The sequence below is a fragment of the Rhamphochromis longiceps genome, linkage group LG10 (assembly GCF_057381845.1).
Source record: "Rhamphochromis longiceps isolate RC_006_pf linkage group LG10, R_longiceps_female_GT1.1, whole genome shotgun sequence".
Lineage (NCBI taxonomy): Eukaryota > Metazoa > Chordata > Actinopteri > Cichliformes > Cichlidae > Rhamphochromis > Rhamphochromis longiceps.
In genome coordinates, this window is record NC_140566.1 from 31,195,783 (window position 1) to 31,202,910 (window position 7,128).

Genomic DNA, 7,128 nt, shown 5'->3' on the forward strand with positions numbered 1-7,128 from the left:
CAGACATAGTCTAACAGGGTGACCACCCATTTAAATTATAATTAGGTTGTGTTTCACTGTCCCAGATTGTGGATTCGGGTGTGTCTTGTCCCAGAAAATTAACCCCAAAGTCAAAAAAGTTATAAAAAGAAAAGACAAGAAAAAAAAAAGCCTCAGGTAACATGTTAGCTGTTAAAATTTCATGTTGTTGTTTGGAAGGGTTTCTGGGAGAAAGCCTCTTCCTGGCTCAGCATGGCTTAGGTTTGCAAAGCTACATCTTAACAAACCACTTCTGGAACAATGTCCTTGGGATATGTGAGACTAAAGTGGAGATGTTTGGCCATAAAACACAGCAACACATTTGGTGAAAACCTCCACAGCGGTGGAGGGGTGATGATTCGGGTTGTTTGGAGCAACAGAAACCGGACACCTTGAAGTCATTAAGCCAACCACGTGTTTCTCTGTATACATACGATATACCATATACAGAGTCAGATGTCAAATGGCCCAAATTGGGTCACAGCAGCAAATCTACAGCAGAATAGCTGAGAAAGCCAAAAGCTTGGACACAAGTGAGGGCACGGATGTTTCTCATTATCTGGGACAATTTTAATAAAATAAAATGAAATATGATGCACATGTTACGTTCTAGGTCTAGGCGTGTCCTGAACGCAACAAAAACATTGGCCCACCACACTGGCTGCTGCAGTGAACAATATATACAAGGTTGAAAAAATACTCAATTGCTACTTTACAAATCTATTTACAGCTATTTACAAAACTAAGATACCAACACCACAGTGATCACAACCCATGACAAACCGAAACACAGGGCTTAAATACATAGAGGGAGCAATCAGGGAATGGACAACAGGAGGGAAACACAGCTGGGGCAAATCAGAACTGACGAGACAAGGAAGCGTAACCTGAACACACTGAGATAAGACAGACCTTCAAAGTAAAACAGGAAACACATAACAGTCACGCCTAACACAAAACACTGACAACATTGGATCGTAACACACATGTGTGCAAAATGAAGAGTGAGCACAAAGTTAATGTGCTACATCCCTATAAATATAAAGTAATTTAGAAGAAATTCATTACAGGACAAATCAGATTCATAGCACAACACCAGCCATGTTTGGTAGTGAGAAATTTCAAAGTGAATGACGTCTTTAAAGTTGCATTTATGATTTAGGTTTCCACTCACTGGCCTGTTAATGTAAGCTCGGGCCGAAACACATATTTGATAGACGGCACAATTTCCCGATTCAGCTCAGCTTACTGTAGATCGCTCATGTTGTTTTGTTGCTGTGATTATCGTTTTCATACAATCTGATAAGTACACCTCTGTGATCACATGTTTCCAAATTTTGTATTGTGCTTTCCTACATCTCAGTCATGGGTGCATAAGAAAAAATAAAGGAGAGTGACCAGAAAAGGGTTATTTTGTCTAAAGGTAAAACTCAAAATAACAACTAGTGCAACAAGTAATCACGTGAGCCTTTGTCTGACTCACCCGTCGTGACTGTGCAGTTAAACTGCAGCCAGGGTCGGTAAGGACTGCCATAAATATCTCACTGTGCGGCCACAGGGACAAGTTGTTTTTACACCATAATCCAAAATATACTTGTGGGTATGAGAGAGCTTGTCAAAGCAGGTCCTCACCAAACCATGGAAGCCAGGTGAACAATACAGCTGATCCCTGCATATCTAAGTGACAACTCACAGTCTGCGGGCATTGTGGGTTGTTTTGACAGATCCGCTGGCTCGTTTTCCTTTTCCATCCTCTCACATGTTATCTGGGCATGGCACAGTGTGCTGCTTTTGTCTGCAGCACTGCCATAAATGCATGCAGTTATAGTAACGCCTATACGCGACAGCTGCCTGACAGATGATGCTGAAGCGGGTCACGTGGCCTTTCAAAAGGCTCTTCAAAAGATTATGAAGAGGATTCTGTGCATGTTCCAAGTAAAGACGGCCTTGCATATGGCTGACGTTCCAAGAAATGTCAAGTGACTTTTTTCCTGGCTTTTGTTGAAACAAGTCAGTCATTGCCGTACAACAGCCTCACCTTACTTTAATAGTTCCAAGAGGTGCACATTTTGCAGCGCAGAGATCTTTAATGACTGCTGATGAAAAGATACCAGACGACTTATCACTTAAAGATACATCTTGTTTGTTTTAAGATCGGACATGAAGTTATGCTGTTTTTGCAACCACAACCAAAACATTCCAGACCACAAATATATTTTTCACAAAACACACAGCTGGAGAAATCTCAGAACTTCAGCTTCACAACAAAGTTTTTTTTAGAGGTTTATGATTATGTAATTTTCATACAGTAAATCCACTACAAGCATCCCTACAAAATTAGTTACTGATGAAACAATATGAATTAATTGAGAGGAACCAATATTTAAATAAGAGTTATTTTATTGATTTGTATAGAAAGACGCAGCAAAGGAGTGGACCAGGGACAGCGATCTTCCTAAGAGGCAGTCTTAGATAACTGTTTAATGTGTGCGCTGAAGGACATATCGTGGTCAAAAATGACTTCGAGATTCCTCACAGTGGTGCTGGAGGCTGATGGCATCCAGACTATCTTCCTGGTTAGACAATATCTTTTCTTGGAAGAACACTTTAACAGAGCTGAAAATATTCCCACATGTTAAAACATGAACAAACACAATAAAATAAAAGGCAAAAGGAGATGACTGACCAAGACAAGACCATATATAATGCTCCAGTCAGACCAGCCGGCTCAGGCTCAGGGTCTGGATGGCAAGGAAGCTTCCCCACAGAGGGTTGACCTGGGCACGTTTTGGTGAAACACGCGAGGCGGGAAGTTATCTCTGTCTAGCCAGCCTGTCCTTATCTATCACCAGAGGTTACTCATCCAGCTGCTTGATTCACAAGTCAAAAAATGTGCACACCCACACAGAAGCTTTCAGTTAATGGTGATTAAAATCTGCTAAGTTACTTAAGGTCACCTCTCTCACTGCATTAATGAAGACAAGGGAAGTTCTTGAACAGGTGCAACGTCTGCGTTACACAGTGGGAAAGATGTTTATCATACACGAGCAAGTACAGCGGCACAGGCAGATGTGCAACATACAGCACTGTGTTGCAAGTAGTTTGAGGCATCAACTAAAATAGTAAAGAACAAAAAGTAGACTGACAAGAATAAATTGGACTGCAAATATTCAAACAGGTCCACCACTTTGGCCTGTGCTGAGCTACCACCAACTTGACCACTGGCATAAAAGACAATCAGAAACTGAATGCAGTAGGTTGGAAATCTTGTAAACCCAAATTTTATTCAGAACAAAACACAGGAAACACATCAAATGATACTGAAATATTTTACTGTTTGGTGAGAATATTAGTTCATTAGCTCTCTAAGATGCTCTTTTTATACCCAGTCAAATTACTGACACGTTGCCAGCCAACCTAATTAGTTGCAGACTGTTCCTCCAGCTGTTTTTTTTCAGTACTACGGATATTTCCAGCATTTTGTTGTCCCAACTTTTTGGAGAAGTGCCACTGCCTTCAACTTCAAAATAAGCTAATGATGTAGCTCATATATCATAGCTCAGTGTTTCCGAACCACTGTGCCGCGGCACATAGGTGTGTCGTGAGAAATGCTCAGGTATTCCAGATTATCTGTTTTCACTTGATTGGTGCTCCAAAGCGACTGGCGTGAGTAACGGCAGAACAATTACACCCTCTTCCACTAGAGGGCAGTGCAACTGCTTGCTCTAATTAAATGGGTTGCCAACAGCGAGTAAAACAGAAAAAGACGAAGAAGAAATTACATAGGCATGCTGTGAGTGAGACAACGCAGCGCATTACAATAGATAAATATTTGAAAAGAAAAAGTAGTAAAAAAAGTAAAAAAGGTATACTAGGGACAAACCGAGCTAATTCCGCTATACTTGGTGTGCAGGGAAAAATGATCAATCTGCTATTTGTGACATTTTTGTTTGGTGGTGTGCCGTGTGATTTTTCTAATGTGAAATATGTGCTGTGGCTCCAAAAGGTTGGGAAACACTGATATAGCTAATATCATTAGCGCAAAACGAGCCAATGATATCGCTCATATAGCTAATATCATTATCTCAAAATGAGCTAATGATGCAGCTTAATGCTGAAAAATAATCGGCATGCTGGCCAGAGGGGTATGAAGGAAGCTCAACCTCGCTAGGATTTCTTGGAGTTAGCCGGCTCAACAAAACCTAAACCCGCAGACAGAGATAACGGGTATCGTTAGCTCAAACACGTCTATATAGCTTATTTACGAATCTAATACCTCTCACATAAACAGCGTATTAATATCTACCAGTACTGTCAACGCATATGTAAAAGTATTGATTTTCCTGCAGCGAAGAACTGAATTAGGATGAGCTTACAAAAAGCAGCTTGCTGAGACAAATACTACATCGAGTGTTCAGTATAATCATTAGAAGAAATAGCTCAGGATGCAGGAAGAAATATTTTCAAATGTATTCACAATCCTCAGAGGTCTTCTATCTATCTCTACAGCTGTTCGTCTTAGAGCTATTTTAACTCCTCAGAGAGAGGACTGCAGGCAGCATTGCAGAATCAGATCGACAAGTTTTGACAGGAGTTTTACTGCAGCAACTGTGGAATGAGCTGCGAGTCAAACAGCCAGCTTCACCAGGCCCCCGGGTGAATGCTCGGCAGGTCGAAGCCAAAGAAAATGTACCTGAGCATCAAATGGAAAAGGAACTGATTGTAGATAAACAGGTGAGTCATCTGGGTACCTGCAGGGAACGACCTGTAGCTGACTTTGTCCTTGTTAACATCTGGCAACTGTCAGTGAGGGAGATATTTAAAAGAATTCTTTTGACGCTTTTCTTTTAAGCGGCACACCGTGCACTCCTGTCATGTTTACATGCCACTATTGCATGTCATAGACTTTGTGCATTCTCCAGCCGTTAGTCTGTGCTTTGTCACGTATCCTTGACTTTTAGACATCCTGATACTGCAGGATTTAACGGGAGTTCTTTCTCCCAAGTGAGATTGTTGAGGTTCACTCTTTAATATGGCATGAATCTTACCCTGCAATATAGCGAACCTTGGGATAACTGCTGTTGTGAACTGTCACTTAAAAATCAATTGACCTAAACAAGCAAAAAGTAATAAAAACTTTGTAAAAGTCCTGTGGTTAGTTAATTGTCTTTACAACTACTGTGAGGATTATAGGTTTGGGTGAACAGCTGTTATAGGCGTTCATCAGATAGTTACTGCACTGAGACAGACAACCATTCACGCCTATGACAGTTAACCCAACCAGTGCATGTCTTTGAACATGTGCAGTGGGCAGAACATGGAAACATGAAACTAACCAACACATGTGCTGTCAGTCAGCTCATCTTCCTCTGCATTGTGGTTCCATAGTGTAGTGGTTAGCATGTCTGCATTACACGCAGAAAGTCCTGAGTTCGATCCCCAGTGGAACCAGAAAATACTTATCAAATCATAGTGAGAAGTGTTTGAATAATAGAAACCTACTACCTCCATTTTTCTGTATTTAACACAAAAGCTAAACAGCACAGTCTACTAAGACAATGTGCTTAAACCAGTATATGTGATAATGTTGCACCCCTGAATCTGACATCTCAGTCAGAACTACAAAAGTAAACCTGCAGTGATTGGTCATTATCTGTCACTCACATTTAAAGTAAAACACCCCAAAACACAAGGTTTTCAGCAGTTATGGTCCCAAACTTAACTCTAACCTTAACTATGTTCTCAGGAAATCAGAATATGTCATTTTGCATGACTTAACCAGCGAGGCTGTGGCTCAGGAGGAGGTGGAGCAGGTTGTCTGCGGGTCAACCTTCTGATTAGTAGACAAGGCCGAGTGCTTAGGCATGGAAAAAAGTGCTTGTGTGAATAAGGCTTATGGAAAGAAAGTGGTCAATGGGAGAACTACTACTACTACTAATAATGATAATACATTTTTCTGTCACACATAAAAAACTATTTACATTCCCCCCCCCCCCAAAAAGTTTGTTTTGCTTGTCGCTACAGTGTGTAATGTTAAGATTATCACCCATGATGACATCACGCTCTGCCCAAAAAAGTTACATAACATAACTTCCAGTATTTGGAATATTGAGAATCCGTTTGAAATGGAAATCCTGAGTGGAGTCACAGTCAGGACTGAGAAAAAACTTGGCAGTGGAGATAAATTGCTTGTGGGGTTAAAGAGCTTTAGTAATTTGGGGGAAGACAGAAAGAGCTAAAATCATAGGCTGAGGTGCAGTCAGTGCCACTAAGAACTAAATTTTAACTGAGTCAGTGCACATTCACATGCAATCCCTACCAGCACACAATTCTTACTCATTCGTACTGTGCATAAGGAGGCTAACACCCTTGCATACACACCGTGCATTAAGGGCGTTGTCCCCAGATGATGAAGCAAATCTCTGAGGCTCCTGAATGAAAGCGTCTTGGCGCAAACATAATGATTACTTCTCCTGCCAGCGAACTCAGCGGTGACTCCACCCTTTCTGTCATTATACCCTTATTCTTCTTGCTTAATTGTTGACTTTCTTCTGTCAAAATATCAGGTTCTTTTGTGTCACGCAGCCTCAGCAGAGCTGCTCGACAGCAGCGTTATCCTCCACCTGTCACATCACGCAATGACAAACAGGTATCGCCGACCTGCAAAGCCACAATAAAGTGGATGAGTTGATGCAGGGCAATGAGTGACTGTGATTCCTCACTGTTTTTGTGAAGAGCTGGCAAATCTATTATCTCCTCATAGGTAGGATTCTTTTGTGGAAGTGAGATTTTTCCATGACGTCAACAACCTTGTATCTTTGCAATTCAGATATTTAAGGTTATCGCCAATTAATTTCATAACCATGCCCATCTATCTATCCTCATGCATAAATTGCACATATAGAAGCTACTTATCACTTATTTATTCCATATTATATATATTCCATAATTTATTCCAGCATCTTTGCAGACTCCACTATTGTATGAGAAATACGTTATGTACACTGAGAGCAAAGACAGAGTCATAGGCCAGTTCCTTGTATGTGTACACATACGTGGTCGCTACAGCCGATTTTGATTGGTTACTGGTCAAAGATCTATGCTGTGCGT

General features: G+C 41.0%; 1 non-coding gene across 1 annotated transcript; it reads left to right on the forward strand.

Annotated features, from left to right (window-relative positions):
- Positions 1 to 5,396: 5,396 nt before the first annotated feature.
- trnav-uac (transfer RNA valine (anticodon UAC)) lies at positions 5,397 to 5,469 on the forward strand. The gene has a single exon. It is a non-coding gene; the product is annotated as a tRNA-Val (tRNA).
- Positions 5,470 to 7,128: the final 1,659 nt, after the last annotated feature.